Source organism: Macaca nemestrina, chromosome 4 (genome assembly GCF_043159975.1).
Source record: "Macaca nemestrina isolate mMacNem1 chromosome 4, mMacNem.hap1, whole genome shotgun sequence".
Classification (NCBI taxonomy): Eukaryota; Metazoa; Chordata; class Mammalia; order Primates; family Cercopithecidae; genus Macaca; species Macaca nemestrina.
The window spans coordinates 172,678,739-172,702,096 of NC_092128.1; the positions used below are offsets into that span (position 1 = coordinate 172,678,739).

Here is a 23,358-nt window from a genome sequence, read left to right on the forward strand (position 1 = left end):
GGCAGACCCTGAGAAGAGGCAAAGGAAGAAAGTATCAGTCTGTTGAAGAAAGATAATATCAGTTTGTTGAAGAAAGAATAGAAAGCACGGGCCGGGTGGAGTGGCTCACGCCTGTAATCCCAGCACTTTGGGAGGATGAGGCGGGTGGATCATGAGGTCAGGAGATCAAGACCATCCTGACCAATATGGTGAAACTCCATCTCTACTAAAATACAAAAATTAGCTGGGTGTGGTGGCACATGCCTGTAGTTCCAGCTACTCGGGAGGCCGAGGCAGGAGAATCGCTAGAACCTGGGAGGCGGAGGTTGCAGTGAGCAGAGATCGCACCACTGCACTCCAGCCTGGTGTCAGAGTGAGACTCCATCTCAAAGAAAAAAAAGAATAGAAAATATGAATAGTGATTGCAGACATAAATTTCAGTAGTCCATTGAAGAAATATTCTGTGACTTAATGTTAGTCTTTTTAATGTTACAATTTAGAGCAAACTTTTTCTCCCTTAGAATTTTAACATGCTTAATCCCCTTTCATCTTAAACAATAAAATAAAAGAACCATGCCACCTCCACTTTTTCCAACACCCCTTTCCTGAGTTCCAGCTAACACTGTGAAAGCAAGGTGTATGTTTCTTAAGTATTCATCTAAGTTCTTGGATTTATTTACGTATTGTTTCCCCCGGCATTAATAAGAGTATTGTTTGAATTTTCCAGCGGTATTTCAGTTACACTCTGTTGTTTCAAAAGAAAATTGTTTGTCCAAGTTTGTCCAAGTCAATTTCAAGAGGCTCAGCCACCAAAAGGTTAATCAAAGAGGAAGCCAAGGTCATCAGTGAAGCCTCACAAGAGGTAGGATCACATGGGTGAAGTGGGCACCCATGGGTCCTACCATCCTTGGCATCAGGTAAGTCTCCATTCTGGACCACCTTTGTCTGTCTGAACCATTCCTCTCAGATTTTAGAGTTTGGAAATTTCCTGAGTAGCTTAAGAGAAGGTAAGAGCCAAAGTTTCCAAACTATAGAAATAACCCAATTGCATGACTCTTTTTATTTCCGTAAATTTGGCCAGTGATACGACAATTTGGGCAACTCTGTGCAATATTTTACATTTAATGATTTTTTTTGTTGTTGTTGAGACAGAGTCTTGCTCTGTCACCCAGGCTAGAGTGCAGTGGCTGGATCTCAGCTCACTGTAAGCTCCTCCTCTCGGGTTCACGCCATTCTCCTGCCTCAGCCTCCCGAGTAGCTGGGACTACAGGCACCTGCCACTTCGCCCGGCTAGTTTTTTTTTTATTTTTTAGTAGAGACGGGGTTTCACCGTGTTAGCCAGGATGGTCTCGATCTCCTGACCTCATGATCCGCCCGTCTCGGCCTCCCAAAGTGCTGGGATTACAGGCTTGAGCCACCGCGCCCGGCCTACATTTAATGATTTTTATGACCCAAACTCTGCTAGGCAGAATAGTATAAGCATTTGTAATCCGTACTAAAATAATCCATTGGGTATAAAATCCAAATTTCAAAATTGGATGAAATGGTGTGTTCTGGGCCTACCAAGATAGTTATTACACATATAAGAACTCAAAACACTAAAGCAACTGGTAGAAACAATTGCTCTTCTCCTTGCTGTAAACATGAAAGTGAGAAGCAGCAAAGAACGATCAACACATTAACAACCTTTTCATATTTTTTGTGACAGCTACCTGGAAAAGGCAGGAAAGAAAAATGCAGATAAGAAAATTAAAACCACAGACTCCTGGGGGACAAACAAGAGCCTTCTGATCCTAATTTGATCTGAAGTTAAGAATGAAGGGGATTTCTGTAGCAGTTTCTTTTGCATAGCAGAGCTCCGACTTTTCCAGCAACAGCGTGTCCCTGGAAGCTACACAAAGTCCTCTTTGATTGCCTGTGATCAAAGCCACGAAGGCTCTCCTGCAACATCTTAGCTTCAGAAAGCCAGGAAAATCAGAATGCTGAGAGATTAATAATTCCTAAACACATTTTTAAGGTGAGTGGTACTTCTAACAGAGCTTCATTATTACTAAAAATGATTTGTTTCTGACTCTCCTGTTGGGGAAAAAGTTAGCCTTAACTTTCCGATGAGCAAGTTGCATGTTATAGTAGATATTGAACAATATAGTCAGTTGTTTTCCTCAGAATTTATGCAGCTGATCACATAGGGATAGGACTGGATGATAGAAAGCTCACTAGACTAGAAGTCAGGAGACTCAGCTTTGTCACCAATCAGATATAGCACAGTGGGCAGGTCTAATAGCCTTGGCCTCAGCATCTCCATCTGTGAAATGGGCTGAAGGGCTTGAGCTCTCTGTAACTTCTTTGGGATGTGCTAGTTAAGGAGGCTCCCATTGGATTCCACATGTCCTTGTTTATAGCCATGACTGACCCTTCACAAGACTGCCAAATCCCAAGCTGCCTCCTCTTCTGTACCATTTCTGCCACTTTTGGGTCTTTATTAGCAGGAGAGTGCAGACACTTTAATATGAATTCACATGCAACACTTGACTGAGGATTATTTCTACCTTTTAAAAGGCGGCAAGTGAAAGCATACAACTTGATATGTGGGGGTGGGAAGGATCATATTTTAAAGTCAGAAGAACTGCTTATATATTTCAACTATAAAATTTATTATCTGTGTGAATTTCATTAAATTATTTAACTTCTCTGAGTCTCAGTTTCTTATCTGTATAATAAAACATAGTCTACATGTTGCAGTGAAGTTAAAAGGAGTCTGTTTATGAAAAGCGTAAATTTCTATTTAATATCAAAAGTACATAATCTAAATTGTGAAGTCTTTATTATTATTTTTACTATTTATTTTTATTTATTTATATATTTCATGAATATTACTAGTAGTTGTTATATAAGAGTATTAGTAGTAATAGTTGTAGGGATAAGAACCAACAAATTATTTTTTAATGATAGCATTTCATATACAATGAGGAATCGGGATAGAATAATTAATTGGGGAGAGGGAAGAGTCTTTTTGTGGTAATTAAAATATGTACAACCATACCTAAACTAGTCACCCTATTTTACTTCCTTCTGTCCCTTCCTTCTTTCCCTCCCTTCCTTCCCTCCCTCCCTCCCTCCCTCCTTCCCTCCCTCCCTCCCTCCCTCCCTCCCTCCTTTCCTCCCTCTCTCGTCCTTTATTCCTTTCTTGCTGTGTTGCTTTCTTTCTGAATATGCACCTACTCTACATTTGCAAACTCCAACTCTGGATCCATTCTAAAGGAAAGACAAGCCAACCACAGGATAGAAACATCACCCTGAGCCAGAGCTCTGGGTCAACAGTGATGACAGGAGGCATCTGGTAGAGAGAAAAGATGTGGCAATTTTACTTGGAACTGCAAAGATTTGAGACTCAGAATCACGCTGACATTTGGGGACCTAGCAGGGGTGTATAGACAAAATGTGGCACCACATTTGTCTGGAATTACTGATTGCTGAGGCAGATTTTCTAGTAAAGGTAGGGCACCAGGAAGTATGGGCCAATCTCTCCTTGATTTTCTGATGAGGGTCAATAGAGAGAGAGAAGGAGAGAGAAGAATGAGAGAAGCAAAATTTGGAGACTGTTGCAGAGTCAGCTCTCTTACAGATTCTCATAAGAAGAAAGAAAACCTGTGATACTGATATATCAAATAAGAGGTTTGATATATTATTAGATATCAAATTGATATATCTAATAAGATAGGTTTGATATTTTCACTCACGTCTGTGTGAAAAGACCACCAAACAGGCTTTGTGTGAACAACAAAGTTTTTTAATCACCTGGGTGCAGGCGGGCTGAGTTCGAAAAGAGAGTCAGCAAAGGGAGATAGGGGTGGGGTCGTTTTATAAGATTTGAGAGGGTAGTGGAAAATTACAACAACAAAGGGGGTTGTTCTCTGGCGGGCAGGGGTGGGGGTCATAAGGTACTCAGTGGGAGAGCTGTTGAGCCAGGATGAGCCAGGAGAAGGAATTTCACAAGGTAATGTCATCAGTTAAGGCAGGGACCAGCCATTTTCACTTCTTTTGTGATTCTTCGGTTACTTCAGGCCATCTGGATGTATACGTGCAGGTCACAGGGGATATGATGGCTTAGCTAGGGCTCAGAGGCCTGACAGATATAACATTTGGTTATATTTGATGTATCTTATAATAGATATAATATATATCTTATAATATATATTTGATAAATATATAAAAAATATATAATATATATCTTATAATATATATTTGATGTATATTAGATAGGTTTTAAATACGATTAGTTGGCAAGAAAGCTGCCTCACACCACCCCTACTGCAGCCTTTTGCACATTTCTGTCCTTAGCCTACCTCCATTTCATCTGGTAATAGTAATGGTGGGACCGGACCTTTTTTCCAGATCACCTTCCTTTAGCTGCCTCTTGGTGCTGCTTTTCCCCTTCAAGGTTGCTCTTGCTGCTGAAGGTTTACCATGACTTTATCTCTGTGGATGGGAATGGGGAGTGAGCGTATGTTATTAAGGAGCCACCTCTTAATGATATAGTCCTGGGCCCAGGGAGAACTTGCAATTGCATGCTCCATAAGTCCTTCTTTATTCCTTCCATGCACACAGCAGCTCTGCTAATGCCTCTCAGCCTGACACACCCAGTCAATCTGTTACAGGCAAGATGGTTTTTACTACAATGGGAGGGAATCTGCATATGTCCTGGTGGATACTGGTGCATCTGATTTTTACATAGGTTGCAAGTAATTTGACCAGTTTGTTAATGATCTTTTAATGTGCATTTGCATTATGATTGTTCCCATTATTTGCCATTCTAATTCCACTTATGGGGGTTTTCTTTTGAGAAGCTAGCTGTCTTTCCTACCTGCCTGTAACACATTCCCAAAGTTAATGAGGACATGTGCGCATGGCAGTGGGTGTCACCATTTTAACTGCTTCCAAATATGGTTAGCATATGTTGTCTCAGTATAGAAAATCTGAATTAAAATGCTAAGCCTTTTTAGTACTGGCAAGAGATAACAGTCTCTAGAGCTAGGGCTCTTCTGAGAAATTCATGATGTCTCCAAGGTTTCCCTAGGGTTCAAGAAGAAGCTGGTTTTTCTGAAACAACTCTATTATCCTTTTGATGCCCTTGGACTTTTAACGTTTCTGTAGATAGTGATCTGGTAACTTTCATGAGATAAGGTCAGAGCTAGAATGGGCTGGGACTTGCTTTCATTAGTATGTGCCTAAGCATTTGGTCCAGGAATGATATCCTTAACAGTAGCTTTCCTGTTCAGTCATTTTACCCCTAATTTAACTATTTATAAGAACAAGGAACTTAATTTTGTTGAGGTCCTACATAAAATTTTGCGTATTCTTTGGTTATATGCTGTAAGCATGAAGGATGTGTGAAAATTCTCGAAAGAGAAAATCTGTTTCTTCTTTGCAAGAAGCTTACTATTTCTTGGATGAGACCAAATGGCCAGAAACAGGAGCTTAACAATATTGTACAAAGTAAATTCAAAGAAAAAATATGGCCAAGCACAATGGCTCACACCTGTAATATCAGCACTTTGAGAGGCTGAGGTGGGAGGATCCCTGGAGGCTGGGGGTTTGAGACCAGCCTGAGTAAAATACTGAGACTCATATGTCTACAAAAAATCTTAAAAAATAAAATATTAGTGAGTGTGGCGGCATGTGCCTGTAGTGCCAGCTTCTTGGGAGGCCGAGGCAGGAGGATTGCTTGAGCCCAGGAGTTCAAGGCTACAGTGAGCTAGGATCGTGCCACTGCACTCCAACTTTGGGTGACAGAGTGAGACCCTGCCCCCCCAAAAATAAAACGTGTCTATAGGTAATGCATCTGTTATTGAACGGTACCAGGAAAGGAGATTTCTTAAATGATTGGAGAAGGTGGGAGTGGAGGACTCTGCTTAGAAATGCCAGACAGGTTCAGATTTGATATGACAGGCTGCTCTAGTTCCTATTTGGAGAACCTGCAAAATAATACGCACAGTACCCTATGCTCTTGTCAGATGATAACATGCCAGAGGCAAGAGCTCTTTTTCAGGTGAGAGCGCGCATGTGCGTGTGTTTTGAGTTTGCAAGCTGTCTTACTTCATCCATGTTTAGTGGGAAAGAATATTGGCCCATTGCATAATAGCAATTATTAATAGTTAATAACAATTTTATACAATACATTGTCTAGTGCAATGTAACAAAGGATATTCTCTTCTTCATGTATAATAAAATATACTTTGATGGAGAAGCAAGCCCTTCGTCTGCATTATAAAATAGATAAGAGGTAATTAATGGGAAGATTTTCTTTTTTCTCTCTAGGAAAATCAATCACGTACTGGGCTTCCTTGGCTGCCTGTCAAGAAAACATCTGAACTCTCCAGGCACTGAAATATCTTAGAGGCAAATTGAATGCTCAAGACATGAAGCCTGTGACGAAATCAGTGTTGGACTCTCCGCAGATGGGGCCAGTGTAGCAAAGCCCTCTGGCATAGACAGGCTTCTTATTACTGTTAGCTACCATCAAATTGTTCCCATGAAACCGCAGAAAATTTTACCAACTCCCTTTAGGTCAAGAAAGAGAAATGGGAACAAAAGTAGAAAACAAATCATTCACTCTGTTCTAGAGTATAAAAGCAGATATTGACAGGCTATTTTTAAAAGAGTTACCTTTAAAATCATCCTTTTGCTTTATTAAAGAAAGCAGTCTTTGATTTCATGTACAGGTGTATGAAATATTTTTAGGTAAACAGTACGAAGATCTAAGGGCAAAGTCTGTGTGCCTCAGAAGAGGGAATAGTGTGTGCGATTGGATTATTGGATGTTCTGTGCCCTTGTATACTTATGTAGATCATATGTACATTGAGCAAAACCTACCTGGATCAGAACATATGGAAATCTCCATGAACCAGTAAGAGGTATTGGGATCCTTTTTCTTGAGGAGAAAAATCCTTCACAGTTAGGTACCCTTTGCTAGGCAGGCAGACTCGTTACCAAAACTGCAGTATGCAGAGAAGTTTTGGGTGTTTGAAAACTGGCTTTGATAGGATGACAACTCTGTGTGTAAATTAGTCTGCATAGTAAAATATTCTAATTTCTCCTGCATAGTAAAATACCAATCAGCAACAAAGACAGATTACAGCTGGAACAAATGCACTTAGTACACTTGGATTTTTCCATACTAATGAAGTTAAACAGAAAAATAAATAAATACAGCAATAGGAAAGTCCAAAATAACTCATGTGTGGCTTTGTTATGTACTTGGAGATAGATGCTTACACGTATGTGTCATGCCTACAGAGACTGAGGTCCCAGGCAGGAGACCGAGAATACGGAAGGAAAAACTAAGCTTCCTATAGAAAATGCATGTAAAACAGGTTTCAGAGCCAAATAATCACGTGTTCAAATCCTGTTTCCTACTATTTAGTTGAGTTACACAGTATTTCAGATCGTGAAACCATAATTTCCTCTCTTACGAAATGGGGAGTAATCCTCACCCTGTGGGATTTCTGTGAGGAACAAATGCAGAAGCACACATCTGACACAGAGGACTGTGATTGTCATTTCAATGTGTCAGCTTGACTAGGTGACAGTACCCAGTCATTCAATTCAGCACCAACCTGGGTGTTACTGGCAAGGTTGCTGAAATACTGTGTAACTCAACTAAATAGTAGGAAACAGGATTTGAACACGTGATTATTTGGCTCTGAAACCTGTTTTATACGCATTTTCTATAGGAAATTTAGTTTTTCCTTCCGTATTCTCGGTCTCCTGCCTGGGACCTCAGTCTCTGTAGGCATGACACATATGTGTAAGCATCTATCTCCAAGTACATAACAAAGCCACACATGAGTTATTTTGGACTTTCGTATTGTTGTATTTATTTATTTTTCTGTTTAACTTCATTAGTATGGAAAAATCCAAGTGTACTAAGTGCATTTGTTCCAGCTGTAATCTGTCTTTGTTGTTGATTGGTATTTTACTATGCAGGAGAGATTGTTAGCATCTGCAATCTGTTCACTCTCAGTAAAGCAGATTATTTTCCATAATCTGGGTGGGCCTGATTCAACCAGTTGAAAGGATGTAAGGGTAGAACTGAGGTGTACCTGGGGGACAGGAAATTCTCCCCGTGGACTGCAGCATCAGCTTCAGCCTGGGAGTCTCCATTCTCTCCTTCTTGATGGCCTGCCCTATAGATTTCAGACTTATCTAGTCTCCACAGTCACATAAGCCAATTCTTTGTACTCTGTCTATATGTCTAAATCTATCTATCTAGCTACCTAGCTAGCTATTATCTATCTATCTATCTATCTATCTATCTATCTATCTATCTATCTATCCTAGTTATATTTTTCTTTCATGGAATGCTGACTAATACAAGTAAGAATTCTAAAATATTATTTTCCATATAATCCGAATATGAAGGTTCATATTTGAGTACACCAATTCTATATTTCTATCACATTGTAGTGGTGGATAAAAACAAATATTTATCTTCTGCTCATCTCCTTTAAACTAGAGGAGAAAGAAAGGGTGCCTGGAAGTTCTCAAGTCTTTTCCTGTTAGTATATTAGTATGGATTCATTGATTTGAAGCATGATCATCCTACACTTTAGCCTTGAGGAAATCAGGCACAAGGCAAGTTAATTGCCCTGGTTGAGAAGGGAAAGGGAGAACTTAGGGTAAGAACATCAGCATCAACATCAACATGGGACACCATTTACCATGTGCCAGGCACTGTTCTTAACAGTTAACTAACAGGCATTCACTTATTTCCTCTTCATGGTGACCCTAAGAGGTGAATACCACTATCATTCTCACATTCCAGGTGGGGGATCTGAGGCATGAGGTTTAAATTGCTTGTCCTGGAATGTGGTAAAGTCATAGTGGCCACAGCAAGAACGTGGCTCCAGAGAGCAATGTGTCTGTAGAGTGGAAGCTCCTTTGGGTGCCTCTTTACCTGCAGAGACAGGAGGCAGGTGGAAGAGTGTAATCCCACAGAGCAAGGAGCAGCCACAGGAGCCCTCTGATATGGAATGAGAACTAGAGGAGAAATAAAAAAATAGGGAGAACTAAGGGCAAGGAATCTGAAAACAGGATTGTTAGATAAAATGTCAGTGTAGGGACAATGTCTTGGTCTTTCTGGTCTCCAGAATTTAACTCAGTGCCTGGAAAGTAGAATATATCCCAATAATCTGTCATGAATTAAGTAAAAAGGTTAGGATGACATTTTACTAGGAGCTGGCCTAGATATTAGGGTTATAAGAGAAATGCAAAGTGTATTTTTACTGTCTGTGATTGAGGCCATGGTTATTAAGGTAGTCTGGCTTACAAAAACCTCTTAAAGACTAAAAAAACGTTTTTGAGTTCTTTAAGTGGATGCCTCAAGGAACATTTACGAAAAAATTTTATTATGAGCATATGATATTTAAAATAAATGAGAAAATTCTATCATATTTGTACCTTTTAGTTTGCCACTTGAAATACAAACCAGTGGCTGGGCTCGGTGGCTTACACCTGTAATCCCAGCAGTTTGGGAGGCTGAGATGGGCGGATCACCTGAGGTCAGGAATTTGAGACCTGCCTGGCCAACATGGTGAAACCCCATCTCTACTTAAAAAAAAATACAAAAATTAGCCAGGCGTGGTGGCGGGTGCCTGTAATCCTAGCTACTCGGGAGGCTGAGGCAGGAGAATCACTTGAAGCTGGGAGGCGGAGGTTGCTGTGAGCCAAGATCGCACCATTGCACTCCAGCCTGGGCAACAAGAGTGAGACTCCATCTCAAAATAAAAAATAAAAATAAATAAATAAATTTAAAAAAAGAAATCAGTGACTGAAATGGATATATCCCAACCAGGGACTGTGCCAATATCACATTTAAGAGGGCTTGGTGGTCTCATTTCAATTCCCGTCACATACGCTGTTCCAATTGGTAAATCCCTGCAGACAAAGCAGGAACTCAAAAATCAGGGTAGAAGGTTTCCTTCAGCTTCTCAGATTAACTATTTTGGTAAACAGCATATGTTTTCCTCACATAGTGCTAATGTTATAATGGTCAACCTCCAGATTTAAGTGCATCGATTAACTAAACTACACTACTTCTGTGAATAAAAGATGTTTGTTTTACTAAATTTGCCAATTTAATTAACGAACACAATTTCTTATATATAGAAAATTTGAAACATAAATAGTGATTACTTCTATGACTAATTTTTTTCCTAATAAATTCCTGCTTAAAAGATTGTCAGCATGAAGATAGCATTATTTTTTAAGCTCTTTCTCAAAGAAACCAGTCAATCAAGAGCTGATTGAGTGTGTACCAGATAATCATTTTTTTCCCCCAGAGGACTTAACTTTAAGCAAGATTTTTCAACTTCTGCATTAACGATATTTTGGGTTGAATAATTTTATGCTGTGGAAGACAGTCCCATGTTTTTGAATTTTTAGCAACATTCCTGACCTCTACCCATTAATGCCAATACTACCCCTCCCTCAGTTGTAATCTTAAGTGTGTCCAGACATTTCCATATCCCTAATTGGCAAAATTATTCCCAGTTGAGGGAAGCTGCTTTATATTCTTGAAATAGATTGCACTGGACAGTGTAGGCTATCTATGACAAGTGTTTCTCAGATCTTAGCTTGAGATAATAGAAATTTATCTTTTGCTCTAATCGGAGAACAGTGAAGGTCATGAAGGTGGGAAGGAGTAGCATGTTCCACATTAGAGATCTTCCACCTTTCACCTGCTGGAGTCACATTCCATTGGTCAGAATTTAATCATCCGTGCCCACCTAAATGCAAGGAAAGCTGTGAAATATACTCTGATTGCATGCCAAAGAGGGAAAAGAACTAAGATTTGGGAAATAACATCAAGTCTCTGTTACAGGGTGTATTAGTCTGTTCTCACGCTGTTAATAAAGACACACTCGAGAATGGGCAATTTATAAAGGAAAGAGGTTTAACGGACTCACAGTTCCACATGGATGGGGAGGCCTCACAATCATGGCGGAAGGTGAATGAGGAGCAACGCCATGTCTTCCGTGGTGGCGGGTAAGAGAGCTTGTATAGAGGAACTCTCCTTTATAAAACCATAAGATCTTATGAGACTTATTGCCTATCACGAGAACAGCATGGGAAAGACCTGCCCCCGTGATTCAATTATCTCCATCAGGTCCCTCCCACAACACATGGAAATTATGGGAGCTGCAATTCAGGATGAGATTTGAGTGTGCGCACAGCCAAACCATATCACAGGGATTATAACAAAATAAGGTCAAGTCATGACAAACAGCTTATTTTGATGGTGTTGGAAGGGATTGGCCACAAAACATCATTAAACTTATTTACTTCCAGCCAAAGAAGCCTGTATTTGCTTACATAGTCCTAGAACACTGAGCAAAATTATGAAAGGACAATCACAAAGCCTCTTCTTCTTAGGTCATTAGTGTGTGTTTAGTGAGATAATGCACCCTCTTCCAGTCCAACATTCTCTTCAGGTTCTTCAAGCCTGTCTCAGAGCTATCAAGGAAGCAGCAAAAGGGATGCCTGTGAATCCAGAAACAGCAGATCAAAGGAGCTCAGAGAAACAACCAGGACACAGAACAAAACAAAACATGGAGCTCTAATTTAGGGGTTTCAGTTAAGGGAGCCACTCAGCATCAGCACTGGGAAAGAGGTAGGTAAGTCCCGATTCAGTTTCTGGCTTCAGAGGCTCCTCTCTGTGAGATCTTCAGAAATCTTTTTAACGGGAAAACAGCTTCAGTTCCCTTATTTTCTAATGCTATGTTTTCAAGGTTGTTGTTAAGATTAACTGAATGTATATAAAGCAACTGGTGAACAGAGTGCCTAGCATAGCAGTATTTACTTACGTACTTCTTAAGTCTTTGGAATCATAGATTATACTATTGGCAGACAGACTGACAGATGCATAGACATGATACGAAAGAGAATGGCAAGAAGATGTAGAGAGGGAGAACAGAAGTCAGAAACCAGAACAAAGGAAGACAATAGAGACACTGTAACATTACTGGAGAGTTATAGAATACTGGGTTTAATTTTAGGTAGAATGCATTTCATTAACTCTTTCTGGTTTGTCTTTGATTTGTCCATTATACAAAGCTGACCTCTCTTCCCTCTGCTGTCTACTCCTCTCCTCCCTGGAAGGTAGGCAGTGACAGATGCTAAGATTGATTTGTCCTAGGCTATCTCAATAAGGACATTTTCTCTACAGAATTTTCTAATTCCAATGAGCCCCAAACCACAATTTTGAGCAGCTGTTCAAACCTTTTTGTAATGATAGTAATAAAGAGTACTACCATTTATTGGTTGTCCATAAAATAATCTTTATTCTGTGTCTGTTCCAGTTCTTACAGCTTCCTTTATGAGAAAGATTTCTTCTTCTGTTTATAGGTGAGAAATCTGAGACCTAAGAGATTAAGTGATTGGCCTGTGGCCAAGGTCCTGAGATTTGAATCCACTTTTTCTGACTCCAAAGCCTGATCTGTTTCTTCCTAACATGTTGCCTGCCTACTCTAAGCATATACAGTGTTGGGAATGTATGACACTCTTCTAGAGCCTCATCCTCTTTTCACCTCTGACATCCTCTTGTTTGTGGCCTGGTTGTCAGATTATTTGCGCTGGCAAACCCTCATTGGCGGAGACAAAGTGGCAAGTGAGTAAAGGTGGCAATTTCCAGGGGGACTTCATTGCACATCAGACACAAAGTGACTCAGGCATGTGCCCCAACATAAAAGCCAAGAAAATGCTAGGCCTTTAAATAAGAAACCCTGGATGTTTTCTGCAACTTAAATACAAGTAAGCTTGGTGGGTAGGGAGGGAAATTGTTGTATTTGAAGCTAACAGTGTTTTGAAACTTTCCCATTTCACCATTAATGGTGGCACATAATCAAATTAGCCTTTAAGAGCAATCATCACTCCATGGGTGGCACCGTGGTATGCGAAGATGCCTCGGAGATTTTAATTCTCTCTAACAGCTTTCCACAATAAAACAGCGACCGAATTTGAAAGTCATTGAGAGTAATTCTAGTAGGTCTTGTTCATACATGGCCTTGCAGAGGCGTCTCAAGAGCCAGTGGCTTAGATTGAGTCACTTTATACAGTTAAAGCTGTAGATACAAGCACAGACAGAAAACTGTACCTCTGTACACCTGTAGATGTCTGTCAGTGATTCACAGTTCATACAAGGCCAAGATTCAAATTTCTCTTGGAAGGGCTTTTAGTAATTCAGATGAAAAAAACTTTCCAGACAGATTCCAAGGGATTATGTTTGGGGACTGCAAAGGTGGAATTTCCAAAATTTTGTGGGCTTACTTTTTTAGTTTTACAACACTTACCTTTCCTGTGTGATACTTGCTGATTACAAGGGCAATACCCTGTTCTCGGTAATCTACTGTGGGCTTGCTGTTGATGATAAATTTCACCATGAAACCTGTGACTTACCCAAGTTGTCAGAAACTACTAATTTCCCTGATAAGCACTCTGCCAAGCTGGTAAATGCCCCTCGGAGACACAGTGCCCCTGTTGCCTGCACTCTTTGGACCCTTTCCATTAGCTTCTGACCCATTGCACTTGCACTCAGCACATGCTCTGATGTGAACTTCCAGCTCAGAACCCAGGTTCTTGAACTTATGAGCACATTCAGCGTCCCTTGCTATCACAACCGGCTTGACAGAAAGACCATAGGCCAGGTGCAGCAGAGTTCCTGCAGCACAATACCCTTGCTCTGTCTGAGGTACTGAAAACAGGCCTGCCATTTGGCCTAAGTAGATATCTAATTAGTATGTTGAAGAAATAGATCAAATGTATAACTTTCAACAAGAAAACCAATTCTGAAATGAAAAAAAGCAAATCATGCTATATATGAAGATAAATATTTATTTAGAAAAAGTTCTTATATTTCACAAGTATTCAGTGTGTGAAATTCAATTGTCTTTTAAATCAAATTCTATTTATGCCTTTACAATTACAGTTAGAATTTTAGAAATGTTTCTTTCTCCTTCCTTCCTTCCTTCCTTCCTTCCTTCCTTCCTTCCTTCCTTCCTTCCTTCCTTCCTTCCTTCTTTCCTTCTTTCTCTCTTTCTCTCTTTCTCTCTCTTCTTTCTTTCTCTCTCTCTCTCTCTCTCTCTTTCTTTCTTTCTTTCTTTCTTTCTTTCTTTCTTTCTTTCTTTCTTTCTTTCTTTCTTTCTTTCTTTCTAGATGGAGTCTCACTCTGTCACCTAGGCTGGAGTACAGAGGCCTAATCTCGGCTCACTGCAAGCTCCACCTCTCGTGTTCATGCCATTCTCCTGCCTCAGCCTCCCGAGTAGCTGGGACTACAGGCACCCGCCACAACGCCCAGCTAATTTTTTATATTTTTAGTAGAGACGGGGTTTCACCATGTTAGCCAGGATGGTCTAGATCTCCTGACCTTGTGATCCACTCGCCTCGGCCTCCAAAGTGCTGGGACTACAGGTGTGAGCCACTGCCCCCGACTTCTCTTTCTCTTTCTTTTTTTAGATAGAGTTTCATTTTTATTGCCCAGGCTGGAGTGCAATGGCGTGATCTCAGCTCACTACAACCTCTGCCTACCAGGTTCAATCAATTCTCTTGCCCCAGCCTCCTGTCCCACCGTTCCAGCTGGGATTACAGGTGCCTGCTACCACGCCTGGCTAATTTTTGTATTTTTAGTAAAGATGGGGTTTCACCATGTTGGCCAGGCTGGTCTCGAACTTCTGACCTCAGGTGATCCACTTGCCTCCCAAGTGCTGGGATTCTAGGCATGAGCCACCGCCCCCAGCAAGAAATGTTTCTATTACACAAAATAAAGTAAAGCTATGCAGTGCAATATTTTTTCCACATGGCAATGTTTGAAACATGGAGATTTTCAGTGTTCACAGTTTCCTTCATGCAATGCTGTATCCTAGTTCAGGGGACATGGTTTCTCTAGTTGACAGATAGTCTGTCTTTGGAAATGATAGATCTAAATGTCAGTCTTCATGTATTTCCAGAAGGGCATCATCATCGTAAGGTACCATGTGAATAACATTCTGAGATCACCTGAAAGACTCACTTAAAAATCAGACATGCTAAGTTTTAAAACCACAGCATTTTCTCTCATTTTAAAAATGATTACTTTACCGTAAAAAAAAAACACTAGGTTCACTGTTTCATTTTGCAAATTGTGAGGAATTACATTTGAACGTAAGTAGGCCACTTACAACTTATTCATCCTAGTCTTCAATTATTACAGCTATTTAAGTGATAATTGCTATTCTAATTTCACTAGAATTCCAACTATAATAGGAAAAGAGGTAAATAACTTTTTAGGGGCGCATGCTTGCCTTTCTTTGATTATACAAGAGAAAAGAAGACAATATGTGAGTTTCTCTTCACTCACTTTTGGCAACTTCCATCTGTGCATTAAGAATTCTAGAGCTGTAGTACCAGGAGGACAGGACCACCCTGCATTTAAATTGGGAGCCTCTACAAAGTCACCTTTAGACTGCAGAGTCGTGCTTTTCTCATCAAATCAGCCAGCCCTAATTTTCTTTCAGTGTCATTTGTTTTCATTTCAAAATGAATAAATTCCTGTCAACGTGTTCAATGTAGTACTTGAAATGAAATACTGGATGTGTCACACAGACAGCTGAGATTATCTTTTGAAGTTCTAAGATTCTGATTAATGAGAAAACGATGTAACACCAGATTCTTCTCCCATTCCTCCAGGTTTCTAGCTTGAAATTTCCCTTCTGAAAGTAAGCCAACTTTTCTCCTCCAATGTAGTGCCAGGTTTCTCTCTGCTAAGGGGACTGACATGGTTTGGCTCTGTGTCCCCACCTAAATCTCATCTTGAATTGTAATCCCCATTTGTCGAGGGAGGATCTAGTGGGAAGTGACTGGGTCACGGCGGTGGTTTCCCCCATGCTGTTCTCATGATAATGAGGGAGTTTTCACAAGATCTGATGGTTTTATAAGTGTTTGGTAGTTCCTCCTGCATTCATTTTCCTTCCTGCTCCCTTGTGAAGAAGATACCTGCTTCCCTTTTGCCTTCTGCCATGATTGTAAGTTTCCTGAGGCTTCCCCAGCCGTACAAAATTGTGAGTTCATTAAACCTTTTTTTAAATTTTATTTTATAAATTACCCCATCTCAGGCATTCTTTACGTGAAAACAGACTAATACAGGGACTAAGTGTCATAAGAAGGCATAAAGCCTTCAGAGTATTGCAGCTCTGTCCAATGGTGGTCAAATTATTTGAGGAGTAGGTGGGCTGGGGTTAGTATTAGAGTTTACGTCATGGTCCTGTCTTTTGACCTTTGTCCTTCCCTTTCTCCTGTCCTCAGAGTATCAGAGCCAGGAGGGTGGCTGACTCTGATGATAGAACGAGAACCAAATATGCTCCTGCTGCTCCAGTAGAGTGGTCGTCACGTGATCGAGATTCTAAGCTCTCAAACCAAGGCAAGAGTAAGGAAACTGGAACAGGAGGGCATGCCAGGCTCCAGCCTCCCATGACAGTGAAACATTGCCTTAGAATGACTGTTGTTAATACAATTGAGTAAATAGAACACGTAATCTTGTGATTAAGTTATGCACAATTTGATTTAAATTTAGTTTCTGGCAGTTGCTAGGTTTCACTCTGGCATACTCTCTCGGCGTGGAAGCTGCTGATTCAGAAAGAGATGTTCCAAAGCTCATGTATTTCCTGGACACATCTAAGTACTGAATAAAATGCTGGTTAAATAAATGAGTTAATTTTCCAAGAAAGACACCAATTACTTTTAGATTCTTTTGCTTTCTTAAACAGATGTGTACACATTCGGAAACATAATTGGAGGGGGGACAGAATGGGGGAAAATATGAAACTGCTGGGAGCTCAGCCAGAGACTGAAGATGATGCAGACACGTATTGAAAGGACCACATTGGGTGTCTGGAAACTGAAAGAACAAGACACTTGGATTCCTATTTTTTCACAAGTTGGTAGGATGGGGACAGAGAAATGGGTGGTGAAAAACATTATCTAGGATTAAATACTACTTTCAGTTTGCTACTGCCACAGAAAACACTTTATTTTTCCATGGATGTTCAGAAACCTTTATTCATTTCCTCCCTTAGCAATGTGGATTGTGTAGGACAGCACCATACTAATTTCATACAGCTGCTGGGACCGTCTCTAGGCAGAGCAGTGTGGATTGTGTAGGACAGCACCATCCTAATTTCATGCAGCTGCTGGGACTGTCTCTAGGCAGAGTTAATTAGTGTTAGTTAACAGCGTTAGCGTACCCACATCCATAAAAAAGTAATTTCCCTGTTGCAAAGTCATCTAAAATTTTGTGTCAGCTCAGACTTTCCTATTTCCCCTGAATGTCATTCAAAGGAAACACCACTAACAAAAAGCTAATTAACCTCCATAGAAATAATTTTTAAATCCAAAGTTTGATGTCCAAATTCCCCTAGGCAAGGTCAATAGTGAAGCCACACAATCAATGCTGATGAATGTGTCTTCATAAACAAATAACCACATCATAAGATCATAAGATAACTGATTTCTAGATACTTACACAGTAGCAGAAATCAGAAAGGTACCTGCTCCCCACAAAAGCATCAGAACTAAAAGCATTGTGAACTCCCTTTTGTCAGTTTGGATGCAAAAATTAAATATATTATAAATGTGACTAAACTTCACTTTACCTTTAACATGCTAGATACTGGGACTTGGAGATATTAAAATCGTGAATTCAGAAAACTTAGGGCTTTCAGTCTTCAATTCTCAGACTATTTATAAAATGCATTCCAAGCCCTTTTAGACATTTTACACATTTTTATTGACTTGAAAATATAAACCTAACAGGTTGAAATAAAATATGATTTTCAAATGGAGAAAAAATAGTGAAATATATTTCCTTTAAAAGATCAAGACCTCTTTGCATTTCTGCCTCCCTTCTTATAGCTCCTGCCTCTGGCAGAGCCATATGCTCTTAGAAGAACAGAGGAATATGCTAATATAGTACCAAGAAGTCAAAGACCTTTATTTATTTCTAAGTTACTTGAGCACTTTGCACACACCACACTTGAGTGTGCAGGATTTTTGTCCCTCCTACTTTTATTTTATAATAAAACCTAATATGTCTCTTTTTTTCTGCTTGCTTTTATGAGTAGAGATTACACTTTCAGGTAATGAGAAAGGCTCATTTCTTCACTCTGCAGTTTCCTTCTAATCTTTTTTATTTTTATTTTTCCACCTTGAGAGGTCTCCTTGCTACCTTATACACTAATGGATTCCTCAGAGCTCCATAGACATGGCTACAGATGTATTTAAGTTATTGCATTCCTTCTGTCTTCTGTCACTCAACTGCAAACTATGTAAAATTCTTTTCTTTCTAGCCCTAAATTGGCTATTTAAGATCACTTTTCCCAATAGTTACCTAGAGGGCTTTTAGGGAAGGAGATGCTCTTCGGCTGGCCCTGAACCACCATCTGCCAGGGGACAGTTAATCATGCTTCGAATGGGAACTAAGAGGAAGGATGTAGAGCAGAATAAGAATCCTTCCCTCTGACAAATACAGCAAACTGGCTTATATTGTCTACCTGCACATTGTCCACCTGTGAGAGCCAGGAGCAATGCTTCTTCACTTCCCTTCAATGTTTCTTTACTACTGTTCTTGGCAGCTTACATTTTGTCTAAGAAAATTCTTCTTTAGACAACTCAGTATGTTTTTGGCATATCCTACACTCAACCACAGGTCTTAAACAAAATCCTTCCAGGAACGATGTTCTTAATATAAAGCGGTAGTTCTGAATCAGGGATGATTTTATCATCCCCACCCCTGGCTACATTTCGGCGTTATCTGAAGACACTTTTGATTGTTACGACTGCGTAGGTGCTACTGGCATCCAGGGGGTAGAGGCCAGGTGTTGCTAAACGTTCTGCAATGCGCAGGGAAGCCCCCCACAATGAAGAATAATTTGATCCTTGTGTTGAGATTGACAATTCCTGAGACAGAGGTCTGACTCCCATCTCTTCAAGCCAGAAATTACATAAGACCTGGTTGAGAAGCCTGCAAAGTTTTTGATAACACTAAATTTTGGATTTTATTCCACGGACAAAATCAAAACCAGCACTGTTGCATCCATGACTCACTCACACACAGTAGCATTGCTAGAGTAAATAGCAACCTGTTTCTAAATATTCTTTCTTATACATACAGACAGCTGTTCATGAGCATGGTACGATATACTTCATCAGAGGGACTGCTCTGAAAACTTGTTTGTATAAGGGAAAAGAATAAATGAAGTTGCTTTTCTCCCCCAGGGATGCATATACTTTGAAAACAGTCTCTTTGAAATGGCTTCCCTCTTCCAAATCTTCTTGAGGTTACAATGCAGAGTATTTTCTTCAATGTTTCTTCCATCTGTCTCTCTTTATGAAAGAAGCTCTTCAATTGCATGAAAGGCTCTGTTATGGGATCGTTTTCCAAAGACTGAAGATTCTGGGTCTTAACTCATTTAGTAGTGAAATAGGAGTGCACTTTGTAGGAACCGCCTCCTCCTAGCACTTTCCTGAGTCTGCCTAAGTGTAGAACTGAACAATGAGATCACTTGGACTCAGGAAGGGGAACATCACACACAGGGGCCTGTCATGGGGAGGGGGGAGGGGGGGGATTGCATTGGGAGTTATACCTGATGTAAATGACAAGTTGATGGGTGCAGCACACCAACATGGCACAAGTATACATATGTAACAAACCTGCACGTTATGCACATGTACCCTACAACTTAAAGTATAATAATAATAAATAAATTAAAAAAAAAAAAAAAAAGAAATTCCCAAGCTAGCTAGATAGCAACTTTCTCTGTGGGGTTGTGTGACTCTCATATACTTCATCCAAAGGAGGGGTAGAATGGTGCCCATGAAAAAGGGAGAAAGAAAATTAGAAAATTCACAAAACCATTGAAGATTAATGCATCATAAAATCAGGGGAAATGGTCAAATTAAAGAATGGGACAGTGTGTGTGTTTTAAAATATCCTGTACGTCTTTTTCTGGATATTTCCAAGATGTGTATGGATGTCAATTGTAGTAAACAGAATTATTATCTATACATTACAGCCTCTTAATGGGATCTGCAATAATAATGGAATTCTTTTGAACATTTTCTATAATTAATCTAGATAGCAATTTGCTCGTATGTATGTGGCTTTTAGAACCATTAAGAGAATGCAACCTCCGTGCATTATGGAAGTTGGTGTGACCTTCATATAAAAATTTGCTCAGGAGAAAGATGAAAAAAAAAAAAAGAACTGCAATATAAAAATATTCTGTAACATAAATTTTTAAAAATACAGGACTTTGGACATTGTGGGAGGAAGAAGTACTCCATTAATATATTTATTTCTCTATAGAAGGAAAGTTTCCAGGAATCAGAGAACGATTTTAAAGGTCCCAAAAGGCTCTTGTGCTTCGACTTTTAATTTGGTAGTGACAGAGGCAATTGAAGTAGACTTGCCTTTGAGTCAGAAGTCTCTACTCTTCTCTTTCATTTTGGTTCAAGTTAATTTCTCCTGAGCTGAAATTCATTTGTGTGTGTGTGTGTGGTGTTCCATGTAATGGAAAGACAATAAGAGACAGAACATTTGCATTTTACTTCCATGACTTGCCTTTTTAGCATCACTTCAGATAAAAGTATTTTTAAGCTTGTTCTGTTGCACTGGCAATGGGGTCCCAGCTACCACTCTTCCATGCTGGAGGTGATGGTGTAGAAAGGAGCAAAAAGTGCTTTCCCTCATGCGAGGCACTTGAAGGTGTTTATACAGGAAAATGATTATCGAGACTTTTCAGACTGGATGACCTCTTTTATGGGGAAGATGTTCTTCAGGAAGCCAAGAGACTTGGGTGCTAATTCTCGGTACGCCTAAAGCTTCTCGGCTTTGAAAAAGACACTGATAAGTCAGTTATTTTCATCTCTGACCTGGGATAATAAAATCTGATGCCAATGATCTTAGTCTCTTAAAAGTGGAACCTGAGGCCAAGGCTTTTGTGTGAGTCTTTTGAGATGCGAATTCTGGGGAGAATTATAGGGTAGGAGAGTAAAATAGAAAGGGAGAGAAAGACCACACAACAATGCATTACTGAGTTGTCCACCACTATAAATACCTGGTGCTTGATTCTGCAGGGACCTTCTGAGAGCCTTCTGAATGGTGTCTCAGAATTGTCCACCCAGGGCACAAAAGGAGGAAGCATGATGTATCCGTTTTCACTCCCATCGGTTAGGAATGGCACCATGGGTGTTAATGTCCCTCCACCCCTGGGTTGCATGGGCGTATGTGCAGGGGGGATACCACCCGAACCCCATGCTGTAGACCGGAGGATCCTAGGCAGGAAGAGAGAGGCAGGAAGACAGACCATGCTGAAGACTTGTCTATTTCAGCCTCCTAAAACCAGAGTTGAGCACGTTCTGTTCCCCACACACACATTTTCTGTCCTCAACTTATGCAGTTTTCCTGATGTGTCTTCTTCTTTGACTGAAGAATTACAAGTCTATTCTTCACACTCAAGTCAAATATAACTTTCCACAAAGTTGTTTCTAATGATAGTGAATACCCTGCTTACTTCAAAATGTTGCTATGAGGATTAAATGAGAAAATGCTTGTAAAGCATTTAGCATAGTGTCAAGCATAGAGGTAACGATCAATCAATTATTGTTCTTTGAATTTTTTTTCTCAGTGATTATTATATTTGATAGATTATTAAGCACAATGAGGGCAGAAACTGTGTCTCAACCATTTCTGAGTGGCTCACATAGTGTTTGGCTACCAGTAGGTGTTACAGTTAGAACTGGGTCAAGTAAAAAAAGACACCTTGTAATTAGAACATGACTTTCTTAGGAGACAAGGTCTTTATAGATGTAATCAAATTAAAATGAGGTCACTAGGATGGGCCCTAATGCCATACAACAGGTGTCTTTATAAAAAGGGGACATTTTGGCATGGAGACAGATGCGTACAGAGAGAAGATGATGTGAAGACACAGGGAGAGTTCATCTACAACAGCGGCCCCACCCTTTTTGACACCAGAAACTGGTTTCCTGAAAGACAATTTTTCCAAAGACTGGAGGTGAGGGGTGGTGGGAGCTGGTTTTGGGATGAAACGGTTCCACCTCAGATCATCAGGCATTAGATTCTCATAAGGAGTGTGCAATCTACATCCCTCCCATGCACAGTTCACAATAGGGTTTGCGCTCCTAAGAGAGTCTAATGTCCCTGCTGATCTGACAAGAGGTGGAGCTCAGGTGGTAACACTCACTTACCCCCTGGCCGCTCACCTCCTCTTGTGAGCAGTTCCTAACAGGACATGGACCGGTACCAGTCTATGCCCCTATGGGTTTGGGGACCCCTGATACACAAGCCAAGGAATACCTGAGGCTTCTAGAAGCTAGGAGGGAGACCGGGATCAGATTCTCCGTCACAGCCCTCAGGAGCAACCAACCCTGCTAACATATTGATTTCAGCCTTCTAGCCTTCAAAACTGAAAGAAAATAAATTTCTGTTATTCTAAGCCACCCAGATTATGGTACTTTGTTATGGCAGTTGTAGGAAGCTAATACAGTGTTCACTGAAGTTTTGAGTTTTTGGAATGAATAGATGAGTGACAAAGATGTGAGTATGTTGTTGTTTTTTTACAGTAGTTCACCCAGCATATCTTTCAACATCCAGATAAATTCCCACAGGTGCTATTCTCTAGTCCTTCCCTCATCTTTTGGATGCGGGGAGATCTTCTCTATCAGTAACTGCATAGTCCTTCTTTCAACTGATACAAACACTGCTTTGTGACTTTTCTGGAATGGCTAGACAACTCATGTTTTAAATTTATGGTCCAAGAATATATTAAGACTTCATCTGGAATTGGAAACACGTTTGTCACCCATCGTGCTCAGTTTCACCGAGTTAAATGCCCTGAAGGTCCTGTGTGTTAGTAAATGCCTCAATCTGCTTCTCTAGTAGTGCCCACATCTGGGTCTGATGCTCTGCTTTCTTCCACATCTGGCATTTCTAACATCAGCATAATAAAGTGAGAGGGCGCAGGGGTGCCGATGACTCTAACAATGACCCTCGTCAGCACTCGCGGGACTGGGACAAATGACTGCTAATACTCAGATATATAAAACATGCACATGTAGCCACCATTGTCTCCTGGCGGGGAGGTGACCAGGCTTGCTGGAAAGCAGAAAAACTCACATCCATTTTTTTGAATACCCAAACCCATATACTCCCAACAGGATTTTGATAAATGTATTACTCAAATAAATCTAGTTTATTGTTGTTGTGCAAGCAAATAAATATCTTCCTACCACTTCTTGTTCCAACTTGCCTTAATAAGAACAACTAATAAA

General features: G+C 40.2%; 1 protein-coding gene and 1 long non-coding RNA gene across 7 annotated transcripts in view; one reads left to right on the forward strand and one right to left on the reverse strand.

Annotated features, from left to right (window-relative positions):
* LOC105472767 (glutamate ionotropic receptor kainate type subunit 1) overlaps positions 1–23,358 on the reverse strand; it is a 404,586-nt gene that overhangs the window by 209,327 nt on the left and 171,901 nt on the right. The window lies entirely within an intron of this gene.
* LOC139362985 (uncharacterized) lies at positions 286–7,793 on the forward strand. The gene is made up of 3 exons (XR_011622765.1): positions 286–896; positions 1,688–1,996; positions 6,298–7,793. It is a non-coding gene; the product is annotated as an uncharacterized lncRNA (long non-coding RNA).